Here is a 16634-nt window from a genome sequence, read left to right as displayed (position 1 = left end):
TCTCAGCAATATCTATGCTGGCTGTGGAATTCTGGGAGTTGAAGTCCATATACCTGGAAATGGCAAAGGTTGGGAAATCCTATATTAGACCCTAGGCACATGAGTTACACAATGAAATAGTTTTAAAGAAATTCTTTCTTAATATACAGGTAGTCCATACTTAGTAATGGTAATTGGGGCTGGTATTTCTGTTGTTAAGTGATGGTGTTTATAAAGTGTCACACCAAGTGACCTTGTCACTTAGCGATGGAAATTCCAGCACTTCTGGTCGCTGTTGTTAAGCAAATGCAACACTGAGACCGACATAAGTATGAGAACTGGTACAGTGGTGGGTTTCAAATTTTTTTACTACTGGTTCTGTGGGTGTGGCTTGATGGGCGTGGCATGGCTTGGTGGGTGTGGCTTGGGCATGGAAGGAGAAGGATCAGGGATGGGTTCTACTTACATTTACTACCGGTTCGCAGCAGGACCGCATGCTTGCGCTCTTCTGCGCATGCAGAGAAGCATTTTGATGATGTCAGGGTCGGTGGGTGGAGCCTCCTGCCGGTTTTACTACCAGTTCTATAGCACCGGTGCGAACTGGGGGCAACCCACCACTGGGAAGGATACTGTAAAATCTCCATTCCCTCCCCAATCCAGGGGAAGGTTACTGCAAAATCCCCATTTCCTCCCGATCAGCTGGGGCTTGGGAGGCAGAGAATAGATGGGGGTGGGGCCGGTCGGAATTTTTACTACCGGTTCTCCGAACTACTCACAATTTCCTCTACCGGCTCTCCAGAACTGGTCAGAACCTGCTGAAACCCACCTCTGGACTGGTCATTTCTACCATTTATTCAGCATGATCATAAGTTCAAAAGGTTGTTGAACAAGTGGTAGTTAAACATGTACATGATGGGAAGATGCTTTCGAGTTAGCCATTTATCATGACACACTAATTTTCCAAGTGTTGAGAAATTGGAGGAAGGAAGTGGCATTCGGATACAAGGCTGCTACTCTGCAGCCTTGCAAAAGTGACAATGATTTCCCTTTTGTGTCCTTTTTTATAAAGATGCGATTACATTTTATAAGCAGATTTGCATTTTAATTAATTAAATATATATATATTTATATATATATATAGAGAGAGAGAGATGAGCGCACCTTCGACGAACTGGAAGTATTTTGCGGAATTGCTTTTCACCTCATACCTGAATGGATGGTCTGATCCAGGAGGTTGGTGGTGGAGAGAATGGAAGGCAGTTGTGTGATGCTGTGAAAGGCAGAAACACAAGAGAGAATTTGTATGTTTGAGAGAGAGGAGCTGGGGGGGGGCAGTTGCGATAAGGGACAGCTATGGAAAAGAACCTACTGCCATTCCAAGTTTTCAAAAGCAGGATTTTGTCTTTGTTTCTTCCACCACCAAGTTGAGATCGTAGCCGGCACACTTGGCATTTTGGAAATGGGACAAAAAGAAGCAAAACTGAGCGAAAATAAAGCAGGTAGTCCTCAACATGTGACCATTTGTTTAGTGACTGTTTGAAGTTGCGACTTATGATCGGTCTTTACACTTAATGATCATTGCAGCATCCCCACGGTCACCTGATCAAAACCGGGCTTGTGTTTATGACAGTGTTGTGACCTAGGCTTACTGAGTCATTACAAGACAGAATTAGTCCCAAACAAACCTATTTTATTGTAACAGAGGAGAATTACGTTCATTCCCAGCTGAGTCCCAATTAGTTGCAAAACAAGTCCTTCGGAAGACATCCTTCGGGATAATCACCAACCTTTATCTTCTTTGACCAAAGGCCTTACTTGGCAAAGCCCCACGAAGTTCAGAAACAAACAAGAGATGCCAACTGGAAACAGAGTTAGCAACGTTGCTTTCCTGCTAAAAGGCCCCAAGTGCCTTTGTTTTTCTTTTAAGCCTTATGGGAGGGGCCAATCATCTTCTTGCTTTACTCCTGAGTCGTCCCTTTTGCTTTAGCTGCTCTTGCCTTCTGGCAGCTCTGCGCACGCATGCATTAGGAACAGGCTCCTCCTGTTCCTCTGCCTCTCTATTGTCCGACTCTGGGGGCTCTGGAGTCCACGCATCACTCCCAGATGGCCCTGGCCCCATCTCTGCCTCCAATGCAGAGTTCTTGTCCGGGCCTTCCCCAGACTCCAGGACTGGCCCATGTTCCTCCCTAGCCTCCTCACTGTCCGACTCCACTGCCAGCTCTGCAGGCTGCTGGCGGACTGCAACAGACAGTGGCAGCTTCCCAGGTGGCTTCCAACAAGCAGTCGGTGGGAGGGAAACCAGATTTGTTTAACGACCACATGATTTACTTTACAACTTCAGGGATCCGCTTAACAACTGTGACAAAAATGTCATAAAATAAGGCACAGCTCACTTAACAATTGCCTTGCTTAGCAACAAAAATTCTGGCTTGCCCCAATGGTGGCCATAAATCAAGGACTACTTGTATTTCTTTCCAAAGGAATATAAAGCAGCTGTTAGATAACCTTCCTAAAAAAATGAACTTTTCCAGAACTGCAGCAAAATGATCAGTGTCACCACTCATGCTGGCAGGGCTGATGAGCAATTTTTTCCCCCCCTATTTACTATCGGGGAAAATCTCAGAAAATGTAGATACTTTTTAGGTGACAGCGGTCCCTGTGTTTCTTTATCTTCTTAAGCCCTTTTTTCATTTTGCCTTAATTAATTGGGTTGTGCCCAAGTATTTAACCCTGAAAGATGTCAATCTGGATTTTGGAAGCGCACAGAAGGGTTTTTTGGCTTTAAAGTGTAAAAGAAATATTAACTATGCTTGCATATGTTTTTCTTCCCTCTCTCGCTGACCTGCAACCCTGTGAAAAGGTGTTCTCCCACCTAATTTCTCGTTTTATATTCTGGATTTAGAAAAGCAAATAATGGGAAAACCAGGATTACTGCTATTAAAAGATTACATTTAACAGTGATTTCTGGATAACGGGATAATCACAGTTTCTCATATTGGTGACCTTGTGGGAAATATACTAAGCCATAATTGGCTTTTGAAATGCTAATGTTCCTTCCTGAAGGGACATCAATGCACTTTTAATAGGTCTGTAAATAGTACATTCTTGAATCCAAAGTTTCTGCTCAGGGGCTGGCAGATAATTGAACCGGAAACCACGCAATTTGGAATGTTGCCCCTTAGAGATGGATGGAGAATACTTTTTTTTCCAATCTTGCCAACTTTCAGACGTATGTGGACTTCAACACATCTGAAAGTGGCTAAGGCTGAGAAGCACTAATCTAGGAAAACTCAGAGGAGATGCCTTCGAAGTTCTTTCAGGAGGCAAAAAATTAGATTTTTGCAATGCAGCCTTAACCTCCACGCAGGGCCGGATTTAGATGAAAAAAGGCCCTAGGCTATTCCACTTATGAGGCCCTTTCACCTATAGTGAAAGTGTAATTTTAATTTTGCTAATAATTTGAATGTAGGCCCCTCTTGATCTTGAGGCCCTAGGCTGAAGCCTAGTTAGCCTATAGGAAAATCCGGCCCTGCCTCCACGTGATGGTTAAGGCTGCATTGCAAAAATCTAATTTTTTGCCTCCTGAAAGAACTTCGAAGGCATTTCTGTTCTGGATGACATTTAAAGCATCTCCATTGTCTCTAAGCCAGGGGTCTCCAACCTTGGCAACTTTAAGCCTGGCGGACTTCAACTCGCTGGCTGGGGAATTCTGGGAGTTGAAGTCCACCAGGCTTAAAGTTGCCAAGGTTGGAGACCCCTGCTTAAACTGCATCTTCTTCTGAGCAAAGCTAGCTGTAATTTCATGCCCCAAATTGATGTTTGTCTGTCACACCCAAGCAGGCTGAGTTGGCCTCAATGAAGACAATCAGAGTGTGAGGCGTGAGGAATATTACTGCCGTATAGTGGCCATGCTAACAAGTAATTCCTGAAGGGAAATGTCTAGCAGAAACACCGTAGCTCCAATCTATACCTTTCCTTTGCAGGTAGTCCTTAACATACAACTGACAAGTGAGCCCAACATTTCCACAAGAGTTGTTAAGTGAATTTTGCCCCATTTTAGGACCTTTTCCTGCCACAGTTGTTAAGCGATATCATGGCAGTTGTCAAGTTAGTAACCTGATGGTTAAGTGACTCTGGCTTCCCCACTGACTTTGCTTTGACAGAAGACTGCAAAATATAATCACATAACTCTGGGACACTGCAACTGTCATAAATACATGCCAGTTGCCAAGTGCCTGAATTTTTATCACATGGACCATGGGGATGCTGCAACGGTCACTAAACAAATGGTTGTAAGTCAAGGACTACTTGTGCTTTGGGAAAAAGCCTGAAGTGGTACATATGTTATCATCTCAGACAGTGGTGGGTTTCAAATTTTTATACTACCAGTTTTATGGGCATGGCTTGGTGGGCGTGGCAGGAGAAGGATACTGTAAAATCTCCATTCCCACCCCACTCCAAGGGAAGATTACTGCAAAATCCCCATTTCCTCCCGATCAGCTGGGACTCGGGAGGCAGAGAATAGATGGGGGCAGGGCCAGCCAAAATTTTTACTACCGGTTCTCCAAACTACTCAAAATTTCCGCTACCGGTTCTCGGAACTGGTCAGAATCTGCTGAAACCCACCTCTGATCTCAGATCTCATTTCTTTGAATGTGGTGTGGTGTAAGTCTTAAGACAAAGGAAGTTGTGGTCATTCTCAGAATTGTTGAAAGGAAGTTTCATCTGCAGGTGAATATTCATTCCTCTATTCCGTTTTTCAAAGCTTACATAATATACATAATATGCCTCTGTATTTAAATAAACGTATGCTGTAAAAAGTACTTACTGCTGTTGAGAAAATAAAATTTGTACTTATTTTCCACATGAATGTGAATGTTGATTGATTTTCTTTTTCCTGCTTGGTACTAGAAAACCTGAAACATTACAAACTAAACAGTAATTAAACAAAGCCTGAAATCCAATCGAACACGCAGTCCCTGGAGATTAATTTGCACCTCCACTCTTGACTTTTAAGAAGCATCCGAAAACCTTCCTTTGAAGTCCACTGGGGAACAAGGATGGCCATTTTAAAGTCTATTCTTAATGATTTTTTATCGACATCACTTGTTTATATTGTACAGTAAGATGGCTGTTGAGCTTCTGGTGCATCACAGATTTGTAAGAGAGAGCAATATAAACAACGATCCATTAATAAATGAAGGATGAATGAAGTAGCTCTGTAAAGTTGGAAGTTACAAACATTAAAGAGCTGTGGTGGTGCAGTGGTTAGAATGTGGTAGTGCAGACTACTTCTGCTGACTGCCAGCTGCTAGCGGTTCGAGTCCCACAGGCTAAAGGTTGACTCAGCTTTCCATCCTTCCGAGGTGGGTAAACTGAGGACCCAGATCGTTGGGGCCAATATGCTGACTCTGTAAACTGCTTAGAGTGGGCTGTAAAGCATTGTGAAGCGGTATATAAGTTTAAGTGCCATTGCCATGGTTCCGAAATTTGTCATAGATGTCTAGAAAATCCTCTACAGCAGTGGTGGGATTCAAATTTTTTTACTACTGGTTCTGTAGGCGTGGCTTGGTAGGCGTGGTATGGCTTGGTGGGCGTGGCAGGGGAAGGTTACTGCAAAATCCCCATTTCCTCCCGATCAGCTGGGACTCGGGAGGCAGAGAATAGATGGGGGTGGGGCCAGTCAGAGGTGCTATTTACCGGTTCTCCGAACTATTCAAAATTTCTGCTACCGGTTCTCCAGAACTGGTCAGAACCTGCTGAATATCACCTCTGCTCTACAGGTAGTCCATTTGTTTACCAACTGTTTGACATTTCACTGACACTGAAAAAAAGTTACTTGTGGCTGTTTCTCACGTTTAAAATCATTGCAATATTACCATGATTACATGATTAAAATTTGGATGTTTGGCATCCAGCGTATGATGGTTGTTGCATCCCAGCCAGCTTACAACAAACAAAATCAGTGGGGAAAACTGGATTGAAAAACTGAACCTCTGCTTTTTCTGGTTTAGCCTGCATTTGACATTTGTCTTGTGTTTTGTTATATATGTATTGCACGCTTAAACGAAAAATGAATAGCTCATGAGGTCCACATTGCTGTCTTCCTTACAGGCACATTTCAAATGGGCAACATCTTTTGGGCTACAGGTAAGCCTCGATTAGTGTGATAATGAATCCCATGAAAATTCAAATTTGCACAATTCAAAATGATACTTCTATGGAAAATAAGGTAATTGGTTTTTTACCTGATGGACACAGGCAATAAAAATGATTAAATCTTTGTATGTTTAATAATGAAATATAACAAAGATTAAAAGAACGTACTTACAACTTACATGTATTTTTGAACAAAGTCATAAAGTAATTATAGAAGGCAAAATGAAAAAAAACCCACTATTTTTATCTTCTAGATAGATTTCATAAATCTTTAAAATAAATCAAGTGAACAAAGGGCAAGCAAGAGAATAAACCCATATCCAAAATGTATCTGCTGTCTCCTGTATTCTGCTGTAGTGCTTCAAAATGAACATACTTTTTTGAGCTTTCCTTGAACGTAACACTTTTTCCTCTCCATTTTGCAAACGTGACAATTAGCGTCTGAAAACCCCAACAGCAACTGCAGGTGTGCTAGCCTCACAATAATTGAATTTTGCCTTGTGTTAAATGTAACCTGGTATCAATGCATTTTACTTACCAAGTTTAGACGCTGCCCATTTCACTAAGTGGATGATTTACAGATATAGTTGGGCTAAATTGAATATGGCACTATTTGAACTTGCAATAATTGTGATCTAGCTGTACTGCTTATCTTTCCTACTCCATCCCTCCTGCTTTCTTTTTGCGTAACAGGAAGGGAGAAGCAAAAACTACAGGTAGTCCTTGACTTACAACAGTTCGTTTAGTGACCGTTCAAAGTTACAACGGCACTGGAAAAAGTAAGTTATAATCATTTTTCGCACGAAAAACATTTGCAGCACCCCCATAGCTACGTGATCAAAATTCAGATGCATGGCAACTGGCTCATATTTATGATGGGTTACAGTGTCCCAGGGTTATACGATATTCTTTTGCGACCTTCTGATGAGCTGGATCAATGGGGAAACCATCTTCACTTAACAACCATGTTACTAACTTAGCATCTGCAGTGATTCACTTAACAAATGTGTCAAGAGAGGTCGTAAAATAGGGCAAAACTCACTTAACAAATGTCTCACTTAGCAACAGGAATTCTGGGCTCAATTGTCATAAGTCAAGCATTACCCGTATAAGATATTTTTTTTATTATTGGGGATACAAGTAGTCCTCAACTTATAACCATTCATTTAATGGTTGTTCAAAGTTACAGCGGCACTAAAAAAAAAGTGACTTACGACACCTACAGCAGGGGTGGGTTCTAAATCTTTTTACTACCGGTTCTGTGGGCATGGCTTATTTTGTGGGCGTGGTTTGATGGTCATGTGACAATTCTTTAGGATTTAGCAGAGGTACTGGTCTACCAGTCTTTTAACTGCTTGCAGAGCTGTACCAGTCTACCCATTTGTTCTTGGAGTGTTCCGGTCTACTCATTTGTTTTTGGAGGCACCGGTCTACCACCACGCTACCTTTTAACACTGCTCAGCTGTAGGGTGGCCCTTTGAAGCCCCGCAGCAATAATTTAAACAGTTTTTTTCCTTCTAGCCGATCAGCTGGGACTCGGGAGGCAGCGAATAGATTGGGGGCGGGGCCAAATAAAAGGTAAGACTAACGTGGGGGATGGGTGGGGGGGCCCAGCTCCCGAACAAAGAGAACCGGTTCGGTGATGTCATATTGTCATGGCTACCGGCTCGGCTGAACCGGGCCGAACCGGGAGGAACCCACCACTGACTTACAGCACCCCAGAGTCACGTGATCAGAATCTGATTACTTGGCAACCAGCATGTACTTAAGATGGGGGCAATTTCCCAGGATCATGGGATCACAATTTGCAACCTTCCCAGTCGAATTCCAACAGGCAAAATCAGTGAGGGAATCCAAGATTGGCTTTCAGTAAACATGTGAATTGCTGCAGTGATTCGCTTTCCACCCTGACAAAAACGGTCATAAAATCAGGAGCGGTTCACTTAACAACCTTCTTGCCTAGCAATGGAAATTGGGGTCATAAGTCGAGGACTATCTGTAATGTATTTTATTACAGCCTACTTCTGCAATTTATCGTACTCCATTCACCCCACTTTCTTTTTTGAATAACAGGAGTGGAGAAGCGAGGAAAGTAATTTTTTTTTAATTATTGGGGATAATGCATTTCATTACCTCTGCAGTCAGAAACATTCCCTTGAAGTGAGAATCTGTTCTCCCCCCCCCCCACCTTCCTCTACCGCTCTTGTTCCCTTTCAACAGTGCTGAATTCTGAACAGGCCAAATTAACCAAGCCATACTATTTTGACTGTGCTGTATCAGTGTAGAATAGGTCTTAAAAGCTAATTTTACTATTTAAATAGGCTGCTCCAGTCTAAAGATACGTTTCAAATGAATACTAAACGTCTCCAGCCCGGCCTCATGAATAAGTGATGTTGGTGGCTGTGGAACAAATTGATCTTTCAATTTTGATTTGACCTTTTTCAAGCTTCTGGGTTGAAATTTTAGAATCCCAATATGCTGCCTCTTAGACCCTGAGCAAATCCTCTCCTTATTGATCTATGTATTTATCTTGCTCCAACTTTTCTCAGCCAGTAATAAATTAAAGATTGTACAGATTAAAAGAAGAAGAAGAAGAAGAAGAAAAAAAACCCATCGCCCAACCCAAACTCATCCAATCTAAAAGGAGTTTGATGAAAGTTTGTAGGTCCTGCCAAGATGGGAGGGAAGAAAAAGTAGAGTGGGAGTTTCAAATTAAAAGCTGTTTGTCAATTGATAGTTCCCTGTGTGCTACATCAGGGTGTCAGATTTTCAGGTCGTCTTCAAATAAGTTGCATCTCAAACAAAGTCTTTTTTGAAACAAACTTCCATTTTATTTAGCACGGCAACTTTTACACTGACTCCATGCAGCCAGCACTGATGTGCTGACCCAAAATCCCTCCTCTTCCTTCCCCCACTCCTCTGCATTCATTGGCCATCTTCCCAATCATTCACCCCTAATCTACTGCTCCAGTTCAAAGAATTTCCCCCCTCCCATCCATCTCCTAGGGGACATTATCTCCAGCTAAAATAAGTAGGTGAAAGGCAACCGTCCTGTTGCAGACACTTGCGTTCTCCTTCTCATGTCAGCACTAGGATAAATGCATCTTGACGTGCTGACACAGGGGTGTCGAACTTCTGATATTTGTTATGCAAATAGGGTCGATGGGTAGGGTTCATGTGTTTCGATAATGGGATACATTTCTAAGTTGAAGGAGGTCTAACAAGATAGGGCCTGGGTCCACGAGTTCTATATTGAAAAGACAGGTTGTGTTGTGGGCAGCTTTGTACTGCATCCTGTGAGGGGAAGATGGAGACACTCCTAAATAGTCTGATGGCAAATACGAGGAACAGGCTTGGAAGAGAGAGGCAGAATGTTGAGGCACTCCATAATGAGTACATGGTCCTCAATTTACAACCATAACTGAGCCCAGAATTAGTTGCAAATCATTTGGTGACCAGAGCCAATTTTTCAGCATTTTTTGCAGCAGTCCTTAAGTAAACAGCATGGTGTCAGAAAACCCTCCAACTCCAAGTAAAAACTCTGAAGCAAGCATTTTTCAAAGTTCTATTAACTAGAATAGGTAAACTGGCACATCTGGGCAAACCCGAATCTGAGAGGTCCGGGTTTTCCCTCAGTAAATCAAAACCCCCAAAACCATCCCCTCACTCCTCAGTCGATCACATGCTCCAATCACCATCCATCCCATCTTGAGACAGCACTCCCACCACTCCTTCTCCAGATGCAGGATCTGCCTGACCTTGACCGACAGGAAGAATGATATTATGTCTAAAGACAACCCCCCTACTAAATCCCCCCCTCCAACTTTCCCACACGGGAGAAGTGGGCAGCATGGAAGCTTCCAGCCTAATATGGCTTCCAAAGCTGACACACAGTTGTTAAGTGAATCCATTTTACCCAATGGGCGTTGTTTCTCAGAAACTGGAAGTAAACACCAGAAACCACCTTCCAAAATGTCAAAAATTGTGGTTACGTAACCACAATTACGTGCAAATGGCCATAAAGATATGCCTGTTGCCACGTGCCCAAAATACAGTTGCATCAGAGGTGGGTTTCAGCAGGTTCTGACCAGTTCTGGAGAACCGGTAGCGGAAATTTTGAGTAGTTTGGAGAACCAGTAGTAAAAATGCTGACTGGCCCCGCCCCCCCTCTGTTCTCTGCTTCTCAACCTCCAGCTGATCGGGAGGAAATGGGGATTTTGCAGTAACTTTCCCCTGGAGTGGGGTGGGAATGGAGATTTTTCAGTATCCTTCCCGTCACGCCCACCAAGCCACGCCCGCCAAGCCAAGCCATGCCATGCCATGCCACACCCACCAAGCCACGCCCACAGAACCGGTAGTAAAAAATTTTGAAACCCACCACTGAATTGCATGATCAGGTCTTTGTGTGTGTGTGTGTGTGTGGTCACTGCAACTTTGAAATCAGGTTGTGAGTAGCTTTTGGGGGGGATGCATCCTAACTTTGGTTGCTAAGCGACTACCTGAATGCAAATACAGGAAGGAATAGAACAAAGGGTTTACTGCCTTATATTACACGAGGGTGACTTAATGAAGGAAGGTGAATATAATTGAGTAGACATTCCTGAAACCTAGTGGGATGAAATTTGTGAGCAGAATTAGGACTAAAGGGTAACATTTATTAAAAAGGAACAAATCAAAGAAAACGGAAGGAGAAGATGGTCGAAAATTGGAAGGATGAATTAATGAGAATATCCCTGCCTGACAAAGGTTACAAATGGTTGGTTGTTTTTATATCAGCTGCTGATTATCTGTTTTGTACTTTGAGATGAAGTTGTTCCTAGCTTCTCGGGATCGCTTTACATGGACAGCCATATAAATTAAATAAATGTTGGTTAAGACAATCAAAATTCAATCCATGGCTCCCATTCAGATGTCAACCCTATACTTAGCTTGTCATGAAAACGAGGATGTATTGCATTCCAGTGTTAAAATATGGCTGTTATTTCAGCATTTATTCAATATATGGAAGGTTATGGATGAATATTTTATGCAAATCTGTGCCATCTTTTTACTTCTCTTTGACTGATACATAGCGACCACCGTATTTCAGCCACGCTCGATGGTCTTTAGAAGCCCCAGATTTCCTATTCTTGGTTTGTACGAACAGAATTGAAATTAAAGCAAAACAAACCTTCAAACCATCAAGAATATTAAATGGGCCATCCTTCTTCATGTTAAGAATCTGCTCCACTGCATTGTGCAAAAATTAGAAATTGTCAGAAGCAGTAAAAATACCCAGATAATTAGAGCTTTGGAAACCAAGCTGTACTGATAGTTAAAAATAGGACAAAGTGCTCCCATCATAATCTTGCTCGAGTTAATTTCTCTCTTTTCTGATTATCATGCAAAGCTTTTTTTTTCCTCCTCAACTTGAAATCAGTAGATAAAATGCTCGGAGAAGCCAAGCTTGAGATCTTAGCTCAGAAACTATTTCACTGCGAGCAGTTCGTCCTATCTCCCGTTTCCAATCTGTTGAAAGAGAAGAAAAATGTCCTTTCAGGATTGTTGTAAAAATGAGTCAGATCAGGAAAGCGTTGTGCATTTTGCGGTGGAAAGATGAGGCAGGCTATTTATTTATTTTATTTATTAATCATATTTCTATGCCACCCACTCTCCGAGGACTCTGGGTGGCTTACACCAAAGACAGTATACTAAATAGCATATTGCCCCCAACAATCTGGGTCCTCATTTTACCCACCTCGGAAGGATGGAAGACTGAGTCAACCTTGAGTCGGTGAGATTTGATCCGCTGATCTGCTGAACTAGCAGTCAGCTGACTAGTTGCAGTACTACACTCTAACCACTGCGCCACCTCGGCTCCTATAGCTTAACCACCTAGAAATACTTAATTTGGCTAATCTCTTCAATATGCGGATCACAGACTCTGAAACAAGTCCCTAGGTCAGTGATGGCTAATCTTTTTGGCACCGAGTGCCCAAAGTGTGCACGTGTGCACACCCATAATGCAATGCACGCACACACTCACATCGTGCGCCCCCTATGGGCACCCCAACCCCTGCGCATGCGCGGGTGAGCCCTGTGTGTGTGGCTGCCCCTGCGTGTGCACCTGTGCAGGCGCGTGCATCTCTCACATGGGCGCCCCCACATGTGCAGCAGAGACCCGAAAACCAGCTGGCTGGTGTTCTGCCCCAGCTCCAGATTCCCGAGGATATTGACACACAACGGTCCTTATCAAATTTATTAAGTAACAAGAATAAACCAACGTCTGGCAAAGGTTGGCAACCAGCCCAGAAAACAAGATATGATAAGACTTTTCCAAAAATGCTCTGATGATAATTACAAGTTGTTTCCAGCAAGAAACTTACTAACGGCGTGTGACTTAAATAGGCTAAGGGAGTGGCCAATTATCCTCAAGCCTTACTCTCGAGGAGACCTCCTCCTCCTGAGTAGCCACTCCTGCCTTTTGGCAGCCCTGCGTGCTCGAGCATTGAAGAGAGACTCCTCCACTTCGCTCTCTCCACTGGAGGTTCTGAAGGCCCTGGCTGAGTCTCTGCCTCTGGCATCACATCCTCTTCAGCCTCCTCGCTGTCCGACATGAGCGCCGACTGCGCAGCCTCCTTGTGGAGCCTCCTCGTGGAGGCACACCAGCCTCCTCATTGTCGGGATCAGCCACAATCTGCACAGGGTACTGGCGGGCCAGAACAGCTGGCGGGAGGCACATGCGCAGTGGAGCTGAGCTGAGGCGATGGCTCACATGCTTGCAGAGAGGGCTCTGCGTGCCACCTGTGGCACACATGCCATAGGTTTGCCATCACAGCCCTAGGTTAATATTTTTCAACCTGGCAATTTTAAGATGGGTGGGCTTCAAATTCCCAGAATTCCCCAGCCAGGAGGTGGAGAGAGTCAACTGTTCAAGAGCTCTGGTCAAGGGATCCATTATAGGTAGCGCTCAAGTTACAACCACAACGGACCCTGCCCATCACAGTTTTAAGTTGTAACAGTTGTAAAGCGGATTGGTCACATGATCTCTCCAATTTTACAATGTTTATTGCAGCAAACACTATGGTGGTAAAATGAAGCCGTTGTTCGCTACAGCTCAGTTTTGCTGAGAATTGGCAAAAACTGGCAAAACTGTCATAAAATACAGTGACGTGTGTGTGGGGGACACTTGCAAACAGCTGTGTTATCAAGGACCGAAAGTGCAGTCATGTAACTGCGGGGAGGGCTGTTAAAATTTTGGATTTGTATGGCAAGTCCCTCTTTTCAGGTAGGTCATGACTTCAAATGATCGCTAAGGGACAAGTCCTAAATTGAGGACTACCCGTACAGCCTTGCTGTATTCACAGAAATGGATTAATTGCTGAGGACCACCATCCATAGCATAAAGCACTTTTGTCAGGTACAGGTAATCCTCAATTTACAAGTTCATTTAGTGACAGTTCAAAGTTACGACGACACTGAAAAAGTGACTTATGACCATTTTTCACACTTACAACCAGGGGTGAAATCCAGGAGGTTCTGACAGGTTCTCGAGAACCGGTAGCGGGAATTTTGAGCAGTTCGGAGAACCGGTAGCAGAAATTTTGAGCAGCTCGGAGAAGCAGTAGCAGAAATTTTGAATAGTTCAGTGAACCGGTAGCAGAAATTTTGAGTAGTTTGTAGAACCAGTAGCAGAAATTTTGACAAGCTCAGAGAAGCGGTAGCAGAAATTTTGAGTAGTTCAGTGAACCGGTAGCGGAAATTTTGAGCAGCTCAGAGAACTGGCAAATACCACCTCTGGCTGGCTCCAGAGTGGGGTGGGAATGAAGATTTTTAAATATCCTTCCCCTGCCATGCCCACCAAACCACACCACGCCCACCAAGCCCGGTGCTACAGAACCGGTAGTAAAAAAATTTGGATTTCACCACTGCTTACAACCATTGCAGCATCTCCATGGTCACCTGAACAAAATTCAGATGCTTGGCATTTGACTCATTTTTATGACAATTGTAGTGTCCCAGGATCATGTCATCGCCTTTTGCAACATTCTGACAAGCAGAGTCAATGGGGAAACCAATTCACTTAACAACCGTGTTACTAACTTAACAACTGTGGCAAGAAAAGTCATTAAATGAGGCAAAACTCATTTAAACAAAAGTTTCACTTAGCAACAGAAATTTTGCGATCAGTTGTGGTCATAAATAGAGGACTACCTGTCCTATTTATAGAAAGCACTTCTTCATGGGCCTTCTAAGTACAGAGATCCTAGGTCTCATTAATACAGTCTCATTAATATAATCAAAAGTGTAAAAAAAAAAACACTAAATCTCCCCCAGAAAGGTAATTTTACTTAATCTTGTTAACTGGTTTGTTGTGAATAAACCCAGGAAGCAAAGAATAAAAGCACTGCATTCGTTCCTTTTTAGAAAAAAATAATAATAATAATTTAATGCCCTTTGTTTCTTTTTCTTCTTCATACTGAAAATTTAAATGATAATCCTTTTGTTTTGTAAAAATGTATCCATAGTAACAAGTAAATCTAAATTATTACTGTAGGGTTGATAGTTCCTCATGGAAGGCGCCGTGCATATTTCTAAAATATTCTCCGGTACGGTTTTCCAAGATTTAAAACAAAGCAAAACAAAACAAAAGCTTTTTGCAAATCAACTGTACAAAGGAAAGCCATTATTTTAGCATCCCCCTTCCCCACACTGCTGTTTTATTTATTTATATCCTGCCTTTCTAATCACTGTTCACTTTGAGCTGCAGATCTAAATATGTAAACAATTTGATTACAGTATGTGTTTCTCTCAGGATTAGTATATTTTTAATGTAGTCTGGTTTGTGATCCATAATAAAGTTGGACTGAAAATGGACTATGCGTATTCTGAGGGTAGACAAGGAAGAGCCACATTTTAATATAATTGTTGGTGTTTCAAAAGCAACTCACCCCCCCCCAAATATAACCCCAGAAAGGGAACATCATCCCACCCGATCTCAGATTTTATTTTAGAACCTTCAATCATGCCTGCCCCTTCCCTTCTCAACCTCACATCTCCAAGGTTTGGACCAGTGGTGGGTTCCTTCTGGTTCGGCCCGGTTCCACCAAGCCGGTAGCGGTGACGATATGACGTCACCAAACCAGTTCTGCCCCCCCACCCCCCGCATTATTACCTTTTATTTGGCCCCACCCTCAATCTATTGCTGCCTCCTGAGTCCCAGCTGACGGGCTATAAAGAAAAAAACTGTTTAAACTCTTGCCATGGGGCTTCAAAGGGCCGCCCTACAGCTGATCAGTGGTAAAAGGCAGTTTGGTGGTAGGCTGGTGCCTGCAAAAATACATAAGTAGACCGGTGCCTGCAAAAATAAATGGGTAGACCAGTGCCTGCAAAAAAACATGAGTAGACCAGTGCCTGCAAAAATAAATGGGTAGACCAGTGCCTGCAAAAATAAATGAGTAGACTGGTACAGCTCTTCAAGCAGTTAAAAGCCTGTGTTCTGTCCCCGTCTCACACACGCAGACAAACAATCAGCCAGGAGTTAATAAAACCAGCAGTCAGGAATTTCTTTGAGATAACAGCATTGGCAGCAATCCAGTAGCTGCTTGCCAAAAACTTTACTCACAAAGGGAGGTTTTCCTCCTCTGCCAGATAAACCAAAATAAGTTCACAAAGACAAAGAATTGTCAAGTCCAGTCCATAATAAATCCAAGGAAGGCATATAACGAAGTTCCAGAAACACAGTATAACTTACTAGCTGTTCAGTTTTGTCCGTCACAAAGCCTGAATGGCCACCACACCCCTTTTTATCCCCTGTGGGGTGTGGTCCAGTGACTCAGCTTAATCTCTGGCACGCCTCCTTCCCTGCTGCGTGTGCTTGTCTTTCCGACGCTGTCAGGGATCCAGCCAAGACTTATCTCCATCGCTGTCTAACTGCGGTTGCTCGGAAGTGCCTGGCTCCTGCCCTATCTCTTCTCCTTCGGAAGACACCTGAGGCATTGCCAGAGAGGAGGGTCCTGGAGAGGGAAGCCTTGCCAACTCCTCTCCTTCACTTTCGGAGTCTTCTCCCTCCGATAAGATGGGCTCGGGGGTCGGAGTCACAACAGCCTGGTAGACCAGTACCTCTGCTAAATCCTAAAGAATTGTCACATGACCATCAAGCCACACCCACAAAATAAGCCACACCCACAGAACCGGTAGTAAAAAAATTTAGAACCCACCCCTGGTTTGGACTGTGAAGAAGAAAAATCCCCATTTATGAGTGGAGACCACACAATCTGATTGACCCAGGTTTTGAACTTCCCTGAAGCCAGACCAAAAGGTTCTTGCCTCTGATGGAGGGTACAACCTTTGAATGCCAATAGAAGAGAATTGGTCTGGCAAAAAACCTTTGCCAGACCAATTCTCGAATACAGCTCGTCTGCCTGGAATCCACACTGTATATCAGACATTAATACAATTGAGCGGGTCCAGAGGTATTTCACGAGAAGAGTCCTCCACTCCTCTACTCACAAGAG

General features: G+C 43.3%; 1 protein-coding gene across 1 annotated transcript in view; it reads left to right on the top strand.

The window, feature by feature from the left end:
- The window catches only part of LDLRAP1 (low density lipoprotein receptor adaptor protein 1), a 129658-nt gene that overhangs the window by 89129 nt on the left and 23895 nt on the right, over nucleotides 1–16634 (top strand). The window contains exons 8-9 of the transcript XR_015729450.1: nucleotides 6094–6129; nucleotides 6832–6917. The gene's annotated coding sequence lies outside the window, so the exon portion shown is untranslated. The remainder of the gene's footprint in view (nucleotides 1–6093; nucleotides 6130–6831; nucleotides 6918–16634) is intronic.

This window comes from Pantherophis guttatus, chromosome 10 (genome assembly GCF_059756535.1).
Source record: "Pantherophis guttatus breed Tessera chromosome 10, ASM5975653v1, whole genome shotgun sequence".
NCBI classification, from domain to species: Eukaryota; Metazoa; Chordata; class Lepidosauria; order Squamata; family Colubridae; genus Pantherophis; species Pantherophis guttatus.
The sequence above is the reverse complement of the archived record's forward strand: the minus strand, read 5'-3'. Positions and strand labels throughout refer to the sequence as shown.